Below are 18,182 nucleotides of genomic sequence, written 5' to 3'. Positions count from 1 at the left end.
TATTGAAATCCCAGTTGGATATGGATCTGTTTGCACTTCCTACGGCTTCCACTAGATGTCAACAGTCTGTGGAACGTTGAATGAAGCTTCTACTGTGATGTGGGGCTGAATGAGAGGGAATATGATATCGACTTGCGTTCCATTACTTCTATAGATTCCGGTTGGAATGTTATTGAATATTTATGATAACAACATCCTAAAGATTGATTCTATACTTAGTTTGACAAGTTTATTCGACCTGTAATATAACTTTTTGAAGTTTTCGTCCGAAGTTCGCCTGGACCTGCACGAGCGTTTGGATATGTGTACTAAACATGCTAACAAAAGTAGCTACTTGGACATAAATACTGGACATTATCGAACAAAACAACAATTTATTGTGGAACTAGGATTCCTGGGAGTGCATTCTGATGAAGATCATCAAAGGTAAGGGAATATTTATAATGTAATTTTGTATTTCTCTTGACTCCAACATGGCGGAGAAATGTTGTTTCTATCTGAGCGCCGTCTCAAATTATTGCATGGTTTGCTTTTTCCGTAAAGTATTTTTGAAATCTGACACAGCGGTTGCATTAAGAACAAGAGTATCTTTAATTCTATGTAAAACATGTATCTTTCATCAAAGTTTATGAAGAGTATTTCTGTTATTTGATGTGGCTCTCTAGATTTCTCCGGATATTTTGGAGGCATTTCTGAACATGGCGCCAATGTAAACTGAGATTTTTGTATATAAATATGCACATTATCGAACAAAACATACATGTATTGTGTAACATGATGTCCTATGAGTGTCATCTGATGAAGATCATCAAAGGTTAGTGATTAATTTTATCTCTATTTGTGCTTTTTGTGACTCCTATTTTTGGCTGGGAAAATGGCTGTGTGTTTTTTGGACTTGGCGGTGATCTAACATAATCATATGTTGTGTTTTCGCTGTAAAGGATTTTTTAAATTGGACACGATGGGTAGATTAACAAGATGTTTATCTTTCATTTGCTGTATTGGACTTGTTAATGTGTGAAAGTTACATATTTAAAAAAAAAAAAATTTGAATTTCCCGCGCTGCCTTTTCAGCGGAATGTTGTGTCCTAGAAAGGTTAAAACTTTTTTGGTTACTACATGATTCCATACAGTATGTGTTATGTGTTATTTCATAGTTTTGATGTCTTCACTATTATTATACAATGTAGAAAATAGAAAAATAAAGAAAAACCCTGGAATGAGTAGGTGTGTCCAAACTTTTGTATGGTACTGTCTATAAATAAGGTATTTCTGTTTTTTATTTTTAATCCATTTTCCCCAAAAATTCCAAAACCTGTTTTTTGCATTGTCATTATGGGGTATTGTGTATAGATTGATGAGGAAATTGTTTTATTCAAACCATTTTAGAATAAGGCTGTAACGTAATAAAATGTGGGAAAAGTCAAGGGGTCTGAATACTTTCCGAAGGCACTGTGTCTCCCTACCTATCTCATTTCAACTGTTGATCACCGGGTGTCTGAGACTATGTCAGTATGTTGATAGAAACATACCAGTGAGAGACACATGAGACACATGAGACACATGACCAACACTCACATAGGCAATTCTATTTAAAGAAAATATTTATTCACATTGATAATAGTACATTTAAATTGTGTGGGTATACGTGCATTCTTATGTATTTGTGTGTGCATCTTTGTTAATTGTTAGCATGCGTACATAGGTGTGTGTATGTGTGCGTGTGCGTGTGTGTGTGTGTGTGTGTGTGTGTGTGTGTGTGTGTGTGTGTGTGTGTGTGTGTGTGTGTGTGTGTGTGTGTGTGTGTGTGTGTGTGCGTGTGTGTGTGTGTGTGTGTGTGTGTATGTGTGTGTGGATGGAGGGGGGGGTGCATGTGTGCATGCATGTGCGTGTATATACGTGTGTGTGTGTGTGTGTGTGTGTGTGTGTGTGTGTGTGTGTGTGTGTGTGTGTGTGTGTGTGTGTGTGTGTGTGTGTGTGTGTGTGTGTGTGTGTGTGTGTGTGTGTGTGTGTGTGTGTGTGTGTGTGTGTGTGTGTGCGCGCGCGTGCGCGCCTCACCTCGACCTCTGCAGGGCCTCCTCATCTGGGTCTTGCACTGAGGACAGAGAAGGGAGAGAAGAGAGGGAGAAGAGAGGTGAGGATACATAAAACATGAAGAGGAGAAATCTCTGAAGTACAGAGACAGAGAAGACATGAGATGAAGAGGGAAGGAGAGAGTAGAGAGAGAATAAGAGCTAGACAGAACAAGAGCGAGAGAAAGAGGTCGTTGACTAGAGGTGTACTGACTGTATTCGGTGCCGGTGAGGTGGGCCAGCATCTTGAAGCTCTTGGACTGCAAGTTGGCAGCCCGTCTGGCCCACTCGGCAATCTCCTCGTCTCTATCATGTGTCTGGATCACAGCCTGGTAGACTGGAGACGCACTGTCAACCACCGGGTCCTTCATAGGCAGGGAACCACTGCAGGCAGGGGACATGGTGTCAGTAACTAGTCCATAGATGCGGTAAAGAGGTCAACGGAATGCAGACCATAGGGGATAGAAGAAGGATACAGGCTCGGTGCACATTGCACAGGACCGAGTTTGTTAAACCCTGGAGTTAGTCGTTCTCAATTCTCTACACATCGTCCCCCAGCTGGTTCAGAGCTATCACACCCACCGGATTCAACTTGTTCCTTTACCCAAAAATAAAAACGATGGTATTTTTCTTTATAGGACCTTTAATAAAGGTTTCATAAAGAACCCTAAAAAAGGGTTCTATATAGCCCCGAAAAGGGTTGTAACCACAGCGGAACCCTTTTTTGGTGTTATATAGAATAATTTTGTAATGGTTATTTACAGAACCTTTATGTGGAATGGTTCTATAAAGAACCTTTCTCAATCTTAAAGGTTCTTTGTGGAACCAAACAGTTTTTTAAAATTCTGGTTTAATAGCCATATAATATTGTTAAAATTCGATAGTTTGTATTATTGTGTCATGTATTACATTTAGAACCTGATGAGCATGGTTCTTTATAGAACCTTCAAAAAAAGGTTTCATATAGCACCAAAAAGGGTTCCGCTATGGTTACAAGCCAAAGAACCCTTATTTGTCACTATATCGAACCATTTGTTTTTAGTGTGTAGGGTTAGGAGCATCATCTAGTGTTTTGGGGGGTTAGAACAGGAGGGGGAGACCAGTGATACTCAGAAAATTCCCTTTTATGTCATCAGAACAGAGTTAACCCCTGAAAACATTCTGAAACAGCTTAGTTAACCCCTCAAACACAGCAGTTCACCTCTGGATGCAAGAAACTGGACACACGGACAATGAGACAGTTACACAGAGAGAAAAATAGCTAGACACATGGATAGAGCCATGTGAAAAATACAAGAACCATATGATATATGCAAATGTATCATGTGATGATATCATATGAGACAGATGTGAGTTTGATACTGTTTATTAGACTTACAGCGTATACGCCGAACATGAGCCCAATATTAGTTTATTACACGTTATTTACATATCATATATGAGAGGAGAGTGAGTAGGCGGTGAGTAAAGGGTGAGTCGAGGGTGATACTTACGCCAGGGGGGAGCCAGCAGGTACATCATCACTGAGGTCACATGATCAGAGGGGGGCGAGGTGGGGATTTGGGGGTGGATGACACAACACAGGGTGGTTGATTGGTTGGTGGGTTGTAGATGAAGGAAGGAAGGAAGGAAGGAAGGAAGGAAGGAAGGAAGGAAGGAAGGAAGGAAGGAAGGAAGGAAGGAAGGAAGGAAGGAAGGAAGGAAGGAAGGAAGGATTTTTAAAAAAGAAAGAAAGATGGGATTGGCACAGACGATAACTGGGACCCAGACAGAGTACCCGCCTCTTAACACAAAATGTATTCTCTGCATTGTGTGTGTGCTCTCCTACCCCTCATGGCCCTTGGACTGTGACTGTCCGGCTATAGCGTCCATGATGGCGTCCTGTGAGTACATGGAGATGGGGGTGTTGTACTGAGCGTGAACGATGGTGGCCTTGCCTCCCGGGCCGCGCACCTCGATGGGTTTATTGGTGGACAGAGCCGAGTCCTTCAGAGCTATGGGGTTAAAGCTGGGCACATACTCCTGACTGCAGAGCAATATGGCCGGTGGGTACAGGGTCATTTTGGGAGGGTTGGTTGGGTTTTGTGCGATGAAGGGGGCAGGTGGCAATGGGGATCCATATTTGGGTTCACAGGTTGTAAGGGAATCAGACGACCGGGCGGAGATAATATAAAGAGGGGAGAGAGGGAGAAAAGAAAGAGAGAAAAAAAGGTGCAGGGATGGTGAGAGGTGCAACAGGAGTAGGGTTAAGAGTTATCACTTACCTTCCTCAATCTGCGGGCTCACACACTGCACAGCACTACAAGGTAATGCACACATATGATAAACACTACTAATGATTTAGCTAACTCCCTGTGTCTCACTCTAGTACATTTACAGTACCACTGATTACATTGTACCTGTCTGTCTCTCCAGTACACTACCACTACCTGTCTGTCTCTCTTGTACACTATATCTGATTGTATAGTACCTGTTTGTTTCTCTCATCACTCTCACACTATCACTGCTTACTTTGTACCTAGTCTCTATCTACAATGTAAGCAGATTGAGGTGACTTCCCTTTTTCTACAAATGACCTACTTTATTATTTATTTTATTTGAAATACATTGTCTATAGTGTCACCTCAGGACTAGTATATTGAGCATAAGCCATGACTTCAAGAAAATTCACCTGATCACAGTGATCAAGAAATACAATGTCTCTGACACGTTTTACGGACTAGCAAGGAAAACCAAATCAACTCAAGCCACTACGAAACAGGCTGTAAGACACAAACACACTCTGCACTCCTAGTTAGTTATGATGCTTTATTAATGCACATATACTACCAATGTGTACATGCACACATCAACACACACACACACATATATGTGCAGTACCACAAGGAATATACTGTGAACGCATGTCTACACAGCAAATTCTCCAGTGTTAAATAAAAACTATTTACACAGAGAATGTTAAATCAACACTGAAAGTGTGGAGTCTGTGGACTCACATACACACCGGAACAGTGATAAATTAACACATTGCTTAGGGCGCCCGAGTGGTGCAGCGGTCTAAGGCACTGCATCCCAGAGCGAAAGGTGTCACTACAATCCCTGGTTTGAATCCAGGCTGTATCACATCCGGCAGTGATTGGGAGTCCCATAGGGCGGCGCACAATTGGCCCAGGGTTGTCCGGGTTTGCCCGGAGTAGGCTGTCATTGGAAATATTAATTTGTTCTTAACTGACTTGCCTAGTTTAAAAAAAGCATTATTCAAATATTTCCCAGAGTGCCTTTCAAGTAAATTGTAGAGTTTCCACCCTTAACTGTATTTGTTAGTAACAGAGACATTTCATTCATCTGTTTTTGGTCCTATGGACTTCACCAAGTGAGATCCTAAGTGATTATGTTATCATATTTTTTTAATCTATTGAACACAATACCATCCGTATTTCATACGGCCTTATTTTGAGGCCCTATTTTTTCCTTAATACAGGGGCCTGAACTCATACACATCAATTTGAACCAAGACAACACCCATCATTATCATATTTCCTAGCATGCTCAGTTGATTTTTAGATTTTTTTCAATATCCGTGTTTGTGCATGCACCTTGACTGATTAAGAGTTATCTTGTACTGCAAGCGGAGTCTGCCACATACACACAGCAACCTGGCAGGATGATTCTGACAAAGATGAATCACTAGAGAATTGATCAATGCTCACACTATGGGCAAGATGCCATTCACGAAGTACAACGCAGCTAAGCATGCACACATACAACCTCTTAAACTTTGTTCATGCAAATTCTGCACATTCAGATGGTACTGACTTTCCAGCCGTGTTTGCAATAATCTGTAACAATATGAGAGAGAGAGAGAGAGAGAGAGAGAGAGAGAGAGAGAGATAGAGAGAGAGATAGAGATAGAGAGAGATAGAGAGAGAGAGAGAGTGAAGGAGAGAGCAGATATTACCAGAGTGATAGTAAGGTATAGGAGTTATAGGAGTCCTTCTGTGTGTTATAATTAAGCAATAAGTCACGAGGGGGTGTGGTATATGGCCAATATACCACGGCTATGGGATGTTCCTGAGCACGACGCACCGTGGAGTGCTTGGATACAGCCCTTGGTATATTGGTCATGTACCACAAACCCCGAGGTGCCTTATTACTATTATAAACTGGTTACCAACGTAATTAGAGCAGTAACAAGAAATGTTTTGTCAAACCCACAGCTTTCAGCCAATCAGCATTCAGGGCTCGAACCACCCAGTTTATAATGGCAGTTGGGTGTCATCAACTGTGATATTTCCCAGGATTCCCTGTGACTCAGCAGACTAACTGACAGGAGCAGAAGCTCCACAATCACATGACACACACACACACACACGTACACAGACACTCAGAGACATGCACAAGCGTACGCACAAACACTCAGACAGAAGAAGAAAAACAAGAGTACTTTATTGTTCATTTTCTTGGAGAGAACGGAAATGTCTTTTTACTTTCAGCCCAAACCCCCGACACACACACACTACACAAATTGTTGAAGCTTATGTGTCATGTGCTGAATATAGAGATGGATCTATCCTGGACTGTGTGTGGTGTGTGTGTGTGTGTGTGTGTGTGTGTGTGTGTGTGTGTGTTGTGTGTGTGTGTGGTGTGTGGTGTGGTTGTGGTGTGTGTGTGTGTGTGTTGTGTGTGTTGTGTGTTGTGTGTGTGTGTGTGTGGGTGTGTGTGTGTGTGGTGGTTGTTTGTGTGTGTGTGTGTGTGTGTGCGTGCGCGTGTGCGATACTTGCTATGAGATGGAGGCTTGGGATACATTGTAACCCGAGTGGAACATTCCAACGTGCCGAGAAGCAGCTGTTCCCGAGTTTGTGTATGTGTGAGCTTACAAAAAGAGGGTCGCCTGTATTGAACTAGGGATCTGCAGTGAGAATACGGCCGTGCTTACCGACACTTTACCGGACACGTTTACCATATGCTGATCAGCACAACCACCTAACTTCACCCCCCAGCCCAGCTGTTTAGCAAAGAAGTGACAGCGATGCTCCCTCAAAGGCCATCAACTCCTAACAGCTAAAGTACCTGTCGTCAGCGGAATGACTGTAGTCGTCATCCACAGAGTGTGGTGCAGTGTTACCTGGAGACAGTCCAGGTGTGTGTCAGAGTGTGCACGGTACCACTTCGGGCGGCGAGTGTGCATGTGAGCCAGGAGAATGTGTTCCAGGAAAATCACGGAATGTTCTGAGTATTCTTGATCACTGTCCTGTTTAATGTGCACACAGGGGGCCAGGGATGTGTGATCCCCCCCACCGGCTCATACCCTAAGTTGTCCTAGAGTGGAGATAGCCGGGGGAGGGGACAGGAACAGAGTGAGGAGGGAAGTAGGCCCAGTGTTTAGGAGAGGAGGGAGTGTTTTGTTTCCTAGTTAGTTTGGATGTTTTGTTGTCGGAGGTGGTGATCGAGAACTCAGTGAGGCTCTGGTCAACAGAAGTGCAATATAAAGGGAACACGTGGCCAAAATAAGTGTACTATACAGGGAACTGGGTACCATTTCATTATGGCCCCAGGCTACCTACCCTAGGAATGGCACTCCGCTGTCTGCCCCCTCTCCTCCCAGCTTGGCGTCCCCTACCCCATCTCCTGCAACCTTGCCTTGCAGCAGGGCCATCTCTCTGAGAGTGTGTGCAGAGTACAGGCTGATGGGGGAGTTATACTGTCCCTTCGAGGACACTGCAGCGGCAGGGGAGGGGGGAAGGAGAGGAGAGGGTGTACGGAGGGCAGGGGTCGGCTCTACAGGCTTTTTAGACAATAGTCTCCCAAACTTCTTCACCTCCACCTCTTCTTCTTCTTCTACTTCTTTTTTAACATGCTCACCCTCCTTAATGACAAGAGAGGTAGAGTGAGGGACTCGGGAGTAAAATGGGGAGAAAAAGACAGGAAGAAATAAAGAGTGATGGATGGATTGGAATGAGGGAAAAGATGGATGGATGGATGGATGGATGGATGGATAGATGGATAGATAGAGGTGGTGTATCCTCTTCGCTATTTGTCCCAGGGGAGAACAACTGCCCTCTTTCATTGAAGCCACGGAAGTTCAAGACTGACCGCGTTAGCGTCCCCCCCCGTTATGGTGAATGGAGAAATTACAGTCTTTGTGTACATCCAATCACGGTACCAATAATTGCTTCTAATACACCAGATGTATGTCCTTGAACCAATTCCTTGAGGTCTAAGAGCCGGGGCTGGGTTTTTACTAAGCTAACATATGGAATTGTTTTAAGACGGTAATAACAAGGATCATTTAGCTATTCGATTTGGAATTTTAACAGATATTTGATAAAACATAGAATTTGGCTTCACTGCTATTAGCCAATAGAAACACTTTGAATAACATATTAATACATGGCAAAACAGTCAAATAATTTATAAAAAGGAAGAATGTTTAGGAGTGTCTGTCCTAAAATTATTTTTTAAATGTTTAACCCATATTTAAGCATTTCTTTGCGCTAAAGTACTTCCATATGTACTTCCAATATTTTTTTTAACTGATACCGGGTTACCTTCAGACGAGTCTTGTGAGGCTTGTGGGCATCGTAGAGCAAAACATGTACGTGTTTGTGAGTCTCACCTTTCGATGGTGGGGTTCATAATAGTTTGTGAACTATATACAAACAGAAGTTGACACATCGGCGGTACTGACTTCAGACGAGTCCAAGGAAGCTGGTAGCTTTCGGACGCTACAGGCTTGCGCGAAGATCAATTTTCGGGATGTCTCCTGATCCTGTAGCTCTAACACTTTTCACTGCAGATGTGGAAGCCCGACATCAGCGGATGTGGTGGATTGAGACGCAGCCCATGCAAAAAAAAACATATTTCTCGAGCTTAAACAGATGGATTTAATGGGAAGTTTTTTTATTATAATAGTTAGATTTCTGCAGGGGCACAGATATCGCCTCTAGGGGGTTTAAAATAACACAAAGAAGAAGTTATTAGGATAATGGAGTTGGTAATGGAAGCCTCCAGTACCCCAGTTGGCCTTCAACTTGAGTTACTCAATGAGAGGAAGCAGCACTGAGCTAGCGTGCGACGACACTTCCTGGAGTAACTCAAACGGTGCATGTTATGTCTCCATGAGATCTTAACCGACTTCATTTGGCTTCAACGCGCTATTGAGTCTTCACATAGGAATGAATGGTGTCACGTGATCGATGGCTTTGTCCATTCATCAACAGTCATTGACTTGGCCAGAGCTTGATCCTCTGCTCTTTAATATGGAAGCTACAGCTGCAGTAGAAACACTAGTGGGCGCCAACACACAGCCCTTCCAGTCTTCAATTGATCCCGTCTTCTTTTGTTCAAGGACACTCGCATAGACACTCAAATGCAGAAACTTTTTTTTGTGTGTGCGTGCATGTGTGTGTTTACCTTCTGGTGAGGAATAACTGACATGGGGGAGTCCATTCTGGGTGTTGCCATGGGAAGAAGGGTAGGACGTTTCGACCTGGGTGCAGAGCCACAACAACAGACATTTACATTTGTAAGTAGTATTACATGTGTTATGTAGTTTTGCATGTTATATTCTAAGTATTTTAAGATCTCAGTGTGGAAAGTATAAGTTGTGTGTGTGTGTGTGTGTTGTGTGTGTGTGTGTGTTGTGGTGTGTGTGTGTGTGTGTGTGTTAGGTGTGTGTGTGTGTGTGTGTGTGGTGGTTGTGTGTGTGTGTGTGTGTGTTGTGTGTGTGTGTGTGCGTGGTGTGTCTAAATAACAGCAATGCGTGTGTGCGTATGTTTACTTTTGCATGGTGAGGGCCAGTTTATTGGAGGCCATCTAATCTTGTTCTGTGCCTCAAGGTGTGTCATGCCTTCTGTACTAAGGCCGTCTACCGATGTGATGATGTCACCCTGGACTAGATGCCCCTCTGCAGCCAATACTCGCCTTGGAGTTATCTAGAGGAGGGAGAGAAAGCAGAAGAAGAAGAGTTAGGAGGAGGGGAGGAAGGAGAGCTGCAGACTGAGGGAAAGGAAGCGAGAGAATGAAGAAGAGGAGAGAGAAGAGAGAGAGAGAGATGGGTAGAAGAACAGACAGAGGAGGGAAAAGAAAGAGGAAAGAGAAAAAAGAGAAAAAGGAAGAGATGAAAGAGAGGAGGAGAAGAATGGAGATTAAAGTAGGAGAGAGAGAGAGAGAGAGAGAGATGAGAGAGAGAGGAGAGGAGAGGAGAGAGAGAAGAGAAGAAGAGAGGAGAGAGAGAGCGCAGAGAAGAGACGACGACAGAGATTGAACGAGTCGAATCGAGAGAGAGAGAGAGAGAGAGAGAGAGCAAGCAAGCAAGCCCCACTGGGCAAAGAAGTCGATTCAACGTCTATTCCACGTTAGTTCAACATAATTTCCTTCAAATGACATGGAAACAACGTTGATTCAACCAGTGTGTGCCCAGTGGGGAGAGAGAGTAACAGAGGCAGGGTTATGTAAGAGAAACTGACATGGATACTTCTGCTCAAACACACACACACAATTTGAGATAAATAAGCTTTTTAGTGTATGGAAAATTTCAGAGATCTTTTATTTCAGCTCATGAATCATGGGACCAACACTTAACATGTTGCGTTTATATTTTTGTTCAGCATATAAGGTAGATATTCAGAGTGTGATAATCTAAAGTAGATAATCCTAGTGTCGGTCAGGTTATCTGCTGTCATCACACTAGGACACACCAGGATGGATCAACATGTATTAACACTATTACAGAATAGTTTCAGATCAACATCTTAACAGAACTCAACTGTCTATCTGTCATGTTCCACAGGATACACCTCAATGAGTCAAGATGCTCCACAAAAGAAATACAGCTTTCTAACGCACCAATCACAACAGCAGGAGTCAGATCAGTTGTCGAAGTAGACTGATGCTGACCGATACAGAAAATTGGTACGTCTGGTTTTCTACTGCTTTTTAGAGGAGTATACTATACTCCTCTAAAAACAACAAAAACTAAAAACTGTTATCCAAAATAGTTTATTTGAAATGGGCACCATTTTCAAAAGCAACTTTAAAGTGGTATGACTGGGCCGTGATAGAACAGCAACTAGAGAAAAGTAGCAGAAAACGCTGATCTGAACTAACGTCCTCATTTTAAAAAACACCACAGAGAAAAGCTTTGATAGAAACACCGAATGAGCAGTACAGACTGCTCAGACAGTTGTTGTAAAAGATGTCAACCTGCATGCTTAGCAAGTACCACTTCCTCCTGATTCAACTCATACAGAGACTTGAATTCAGGACACACGCGACCGCCCTCCTATAGCGCTCCAACCCATTGCGCTATTGAAAAAGGTCTTCTTCAATTGGCCAAGCCCCGACGCTTCAGGCTGAAGAGTGAATTTCACAAACCACCGTCTGCTACATTAGCAGAGTTAGATGGATGCACAACAGTCTCTGTACAACTCTTAGGGCAGAATAAGTAGGTCTGGGTGTCACGCCCTGGCCATAGAGAGGCTTTTATTCTCTATTTTGGTTAGGCCAGGGTGTGACTAGGGTGGGCATTCTAGTTTCTTTATTTCTATGTTTTGTATTTCTATGTTTTGGCCGGGTGTAGTTCTCAATCAGGGACAGCTGTCTATCGTTGTCTCTGATTGGGAATCATACTTAGGCAGCCTTTTTTCCTTTGGTGTTTGTGGGTAGTTGACTTTGTTAGTGGCACTATAGCCCTTGTAAGCTTCACGGTCGTTTCTTTGTTTCTTGTTTTGTTGGCGACATTCTAAATAAAAGAAAATGTGCAATCACCACGCTGCACCTTGGTCCGGTCATTTCCACCTAGACGACGGCCGTGACACTGGAGGACTAGGGAGTACTGGGGGACTAGGGAGTCAGGGGTAGAGTAGGGGCTGGGGTACAAGGCTGAGGTATGGGGTAGACTGAGGACTGGGCTTGGACAGAGAGACAGGGCTGGGGACTGGGATAGAGGATAGGCTTACAGGCAGCTCGTTAAAGAGATAAAAATAAAGAGTGCTGTTGATGCCTCCTGCATCCCTCTGTTTAACCTAACTGCCCCCAACTACCTGCTAGTGCCACTCAAACCCGCCTTCTCTTTCTATCTCTTTTCGCTGCTCCCTCTCTCTTTTCCTCTTTCTCCTCAGTGACGCCTTCTGCCTTCATTCATTCATTTATTCAGCGTGCGTCCGCATTTGTGTGTGTGAGTAATTGTTCGGTTGTTTCAGGATGGCTTCACAGCAGCACCATTTTTCTCTCCTTAACAGCATCTGCTCCCTTAACATTTCACCACCCTGCTCTGCTCATGCTGAATCAGCTACACACACACACCACACACACACACACACACGCATGCACTGCATCCATCAGAACCAACTTTCGGACAAATCACGGTCTTATTATCCATTCCTAAATATTCATTACTCTGCCATGGGACACAACCATGTATTCCGTCTCTCTGGAGAACATGGAAATAATGATGGACAGGCCTAAATCTATCCTCCAGGCAAAATCACACGGCACTATCTACTAGACACTATCTGCGTTGAGACAATGACTTATCAATGACCCACGCCCAGCTCATTTAATCCCTGCCATTGTGTCGCTGAGTTGTCACAATACTTCAGAAAATGTACATTATCCCAGGGGCGTTGGAAGACACGATGTAAGTAACCTAATTCATGTCCCTCTAACTGCCCTGAATGCCTCTGCTGAGCCTACAGCTATTGTATGCAGTAATCATGTGTCTATGAACCAGAGTTATACTGTTAGCACTGAGGAAGTCCACTGTGTGCAGCTCACCCTGCACTAACATAAATAACCTGAGCACCTCTGCTAAATAAAAACAATCAAGCATCCCAGAAAAGTGCTAAAAATAGCCCACGTTAGCATATCAAGATTCAAGAAATCAATAATTTGCTAGTAACAGATGACATTCATATTTTGACAATCTCTGAAACTCACTTAGTTAATACATTTGATGATATAGTGGTAGCAATACATTTATAAGATCTACAGAAAAGACAAAGGTGGAGGTGTGGCCGTTTATATTCAGACCCGCATTCCTGTAAAGCTTAGAGAGGATCTCATGTTAAATACTGTTGAAGTAATATGGCTACAGGTTAATTAATCTGCCTCACCTAAAACGCATTCAGGTGGGAAGCTGCTATAGACCACCAAGTGCTAACAGTCAGTATCTGGATAAAATGTGTGAAATGCTTGATAATGTATATGATATCAACAGAGAAGTATATTTTCTGGGTGATTTTAAATATTGACTGGCTTTCATCACACTGCCCACTCAAGAGAAAGCTTCAAACTGTAACTAATGCCTGCAACCTGGTTCAGGTTGTCAGTCAACCGACCAGGGTAGTTACAAACAGCACAGGAATGAAATCATCAACATGTATTGATCACATCTTTACTAATGCTGCAGAAATTAGCTTGAAAGCAGTATCCAAATCCATCGGATGTAGTGATCACAAGATAGTAGCCATATCTAGGAAAACCAAAGGCTGGGCCTAATATAGTGTATAAGAGGTCATACAAGAAGTTTTGTAGTGATTCCTATGTTGTTGATGTAAAGAATATGTGTTGGTCCGTGGGGTTTAAGGAGAAGCAACCAGACGCTGCACTTGACACATTTATGAAATTACTAATAATTCCCAGTTACTAATAAGCATGCACCCATCAATAAAATGACTGTAAAAACTGTTTTTATGTGTTTGACCAGATACAACGTTATTTTACAGTCAACAAATTGACAACAGACTTTCAGCACGCTTATAGGGAAGGACATTCAACAAGAACAGCACTTATACAAATGACTGATGATTGGCTGAGAGAAATTGATGATAAAAATATTGTGCGGGCTGTTTTGTTAGACTTCATTGAGGCTTTAGGCATTATCGATCATAGTATGCTGCTGGATAAACCTATGTGTTATGGCTTTACACCCCCTGCTATATTGTGTATAAATAGTTACCTGTCTAACAGAACACAGTGGGTGTTCTTTAATGGAAGCCTATCCAACATAATCCAGGTAGAAACAGGAATTCCCCAGGGCAGCTGTCTAGGCCCCTTACTTTTTTCAATCTTTACTAATGACATGCCACTGGCTTTGAGTAAAGCCAGTGTGTCTATGTATGTGGATGACTCAACACAATACACGTCAGCTACTACAGCGATTGGTACAACTTAAAATAAAGTTATGGAAAGAATCATGCTCTAAAATAAATGTTTTAAAAAATTGTTTCTTTGTTGTCTGCCTCTATTTCACGTTTCCTGCTCAACCCAGATTCTCAAAACCTGTAGCTTTTCCCCTTCATGACAGAAACACACAAACAGTCAAGGAGAAACTGGGAAACTGTGTGTGATCCTCTATTCACAACAAAACGTTATGCTCCAGAAGCCATCATGTTCATCGACATCAACACTAGAACAGCTCCACTTCAGGTTTCAGGGAAGGTAAAGTCTCAAAATGGGCTAGCACTCACTAGCTGGCTATTTAGCTAGCTATGTACCTCACATCTGCTAAATCATTACAGTAATGAGGAGAGATCAGACTATCCAGAGATCACACTCTCTCCTCACTCAGCATCAGGTAGCTGATGCAGACTACAGACAGAGTTGAGATGACTGGGAGTTCACAGCTCCAAAGCAGCCAGCAGGTCTGAGAAATGGGCCAACCATTATGTACCTTTGTTTGTCGTCAGACCTGACCGGAGATAGTAAGAGGACCAGAGATGGACAAAGAGGATGTCTTTAGAGACACACTTGGCATCTGAGAGGCCCAGCAGGACGCTTTAGGTAACACACAGCTTTCCACATGACCGCACCTCTCCTCCCCTCTCTCCCTCTCTGATGCCCTCTCCCTTCTCAACCTTCTTTCCTCCCCCTACTGCTATTTCCCATCTCCAGTTCCACTGGAAATACGTCATTGTAACTGGCAGGTGCAACAACGCACAACTACAGCAACAGGTCTAGATGGAAAGAGGAGGGGGGTGTGATAGAGAGGGCGAGAAGTGTATTTTAGAACTCTAGCTGGCAGGTCATCCCTCACCCCTCGTCATCTGTCATCAATCATTACGTCATTACATAAGAGCCACTTACACGCACGCACACACATTTAGCACGTGCGCACACACACACACAGCAACGAACCATAACCACTATTTGTCACACTCAAAGTTTGTTTCTCTAACACAGGAAAAGCGTAAAGTGCGTAGTGTCTTACCCTGGAGATGGTAAGTGGCATATTGAAGTCTTTTCCTCCATGTAGTCTGAAACCCCATGGCGCGGAGCCATTGAGAGTTACTGTGTACGTAGCCATCTTCAGCTTTGGATAAAACACACACACACACACTTCTTCCTCCTGAAAGCGCTTTCCTCCTTCACTCGCTGTCCTCTTTGTACTTGTTTTCCTCTTGCACTCGTTTTCTGATTCCCCTCCTTCAGTCTCGTTCCTGAGTTCTCCCCCCTGTTATTTCCAGACGGTTGGGACAAACACCTGATAGGGGGAGGAAGGGCAGGCGCTGAAAAGCTTCTGATACACACACACACACACAAACACAGGTGTGAAAAACACACATGTATGCACACTTACACACCTTCACACTCAAAATGAATTAAACCTAAAACCACACAACAGCTAGTCTAGTATACACCTAACACTGAAAACCTGAATAAAGCATTAAAATGTGTATACAAGTGTTGTCAGAGAGGTCTTGCCTTAGTTGAGGGTAAGGGACAGACGGGACAAGAATAGCTGAGTGGAGCAGAGACGGAGACGGGAATGGATGGCACAGGGTCCTTATAAGGCCTGTAATCCTACCCCCAGCATGCCTCACTCTGATCACCCTGCATTACTCACAAATACAGATATAGACTCCTCTTAGCCCCACACATTCTCCCCTAGCTCTACCTCTATCTGTCCCTCGCATCAATCAATTCCTCTCTCTCTCTCTCTCTCTCTGTTTTTAATGTCTGTTTTGCTGTGATCTCACCTTCTCAATGTGTCACAATATCCTTTTGCATCACTTTTTCACTCCTTGACTCTCTCTTTCTATCACTCTCTCTTTCTATTTCTCTCTCTCTCTCTGTGTGTTATCTCTCCCAGCTCTCTAAAGGGGAAGCAACACATTACCAAAGTCTGATGTCTGATTCCCTAGAAGCACCTCTACCAGGAGACAGTCACCATGATCAACAAGATGATAAAGAATAAGCTTTTTTAACACCTTTTGACAGCTCAGTATGTTAGGACATTCAACTATTACATTTCAAAATGTACATGTTGGATTACTGTACATGCTTTTTTGTGTACTTAGAAAGGTGAAAAGGGGTAGGTCTTGAAATGTGGGTATATCTTCCCATTCTTAATCAACTACTATGGCAGCTTAATGATTTTAAATATGTTTTACCATTATGATAGCATTGTGCCACCAGTAGGATTAGTAAGTAACACTAATGATCGTAACACCAATGACACATTGTGGGTTATTGAGGATTTTCATAAATTGAGGCCACAGATGCTCAACTCTAAGGTCATTAACCCTTTAAAAATGATTGCTCATAAGGTGATATGATTAATAATTTTGCTCACAATGTAAGTTACCTTCATTTAAACAGAGTAACACCAAGGACACTTATTTTTTAGACAGACCAAATGAACAATAGGATCTTCAAATTGATGATACTAAAAGGGTGTGATTAGCTAATAATATTCTTTAATATAGACCCTCCCCCAATTACAGTTTCCACTGGTGTGAATGCTTGAGGTCCTTCTATACCTTTGTAATTAATTATTTTAAGGCGGTAGCAGCAATTACATAAATCTTAGCGACACATATTTGCAATAAAAAAATACATCTGTATACAATATATGACATACTTAACTTTCTAGCATTCAAAATAATAGATAGATATCTCTAAATCTCTAAATATGTCACTACAACTCTGCTGATCACTAGTGGAACAAGCCAATTTGCTTGCCCTGAGCACTTTGGAATGACATTGTTTGACAGTATTACTTACCCGCCAGTGTCGTGATTGGCTGTGATATTGTGTACACATTCACAATGGAAAGTGCATACCTCTCTGCCCATGTCATGCTGTGGCAGAAAACATTACACACACAATGATGGTACACACACATTGAGAGAGAGAGAGAGAGAGAGAGAGAGAGAGAGAGACTTGCACTCAGTTTAATAAGGAGAGGAGAGACAAATGCTAATCCTCATACTGACATGTACCGTTCACTGTGCCGATGATAAGATGTGTTTTCAAAGTCCTGAACCCATATCAGCAACAACAACAAAAATTCTATCCAACTTCTCACAACACTCACATACACTGCTGATGGTAAATAGTCCATACCAACCAGATACCAACACACAGCTGCCAGTAATACATTTGTTTAGAAAAATACATAAAAACAACTCAAATAAACAATTTTACGCATCCATCACAAATCTACAATAAACCCTCACATAATTTAGAACATAGATTTTGAGTAATATTTCAATGATATAACAGCTGAAAAGTTGCTATTTTCCTCAATACAAGACATAACAAATCAATCAGTTCATCGATACAAGACATTACACATCAATCAGCTCGTCAACGTTCAGAACCACAACATAATCTGTATTGGCACACCAGAGAGATCATTACAACCATAGAGTCAACGCGCAGCAGAGAAATACACTGTCCCAAATACCACCCTGTTCCCTACATAGGGCTCTTGTTAAAAGTAGTACACTAGGGAATAGGGTGCCATTTAGAAAAATGGACGTTCAAAATGGACGTTCAGAAAGAACAGTGTTGCTTAAATGTTGTGGATTGTTATGTGTTGCATAAGGGCTACGCACACATGCAAACATAAATTGGGGCAGGGCTGTGTATGGTGTGCCGAAATGACAATTAACACAATTGAGTACACACACACCTTATCACATACACTCTCATACACTTACAATATCTTTATTATCTTATCAATATGGTGCTGTCTGGGGCACTGGGTTAGGACCATATACAGTAGAAACATCTCCCCTAACCTTTCTCTAACCACGCACGCACGCACGCACGCACGCACGCACGCACGCACGCACGCACGCACGCACGCACGCACGCACGCAC

At 42.7% G+C, this 18,182-nt stretch overlaps 1 pseudogene; it reads right to left on the bottom strand.

Annotated features, from left to right (window-relative positions):
* Window positions 1–1,590: 1,590 nt before the first annotated feature.
* LOC111967806 (LIM domain-binding protein 3-like) lies at window positions 1,591–15,874 on the bottom strand (annotated as a pseudogene).
* Between the last annotated feature and the right edge of the window lie 2,308 nt (window positions 15,875–18,182).

Source organism: Salvelinus sp. IW2-2015, linkage group LG8 (assembly GCF_002910315.2).
Source record: "Salvelinus sp. IW2-2015 linkage group LG8, ASM291031v2, whole genome shotgun sequence".
NCBI classification, from domain to species: Eukaryota; Metazoa; Chordata; class Actinopteri; order Salmoniformes; family Salmonidae; genus Salvelinus; species Salvelinus sp. IW2-2015.
This window is presented reverse-complemented; position numbering and strand designations above follow the sequence as displayed.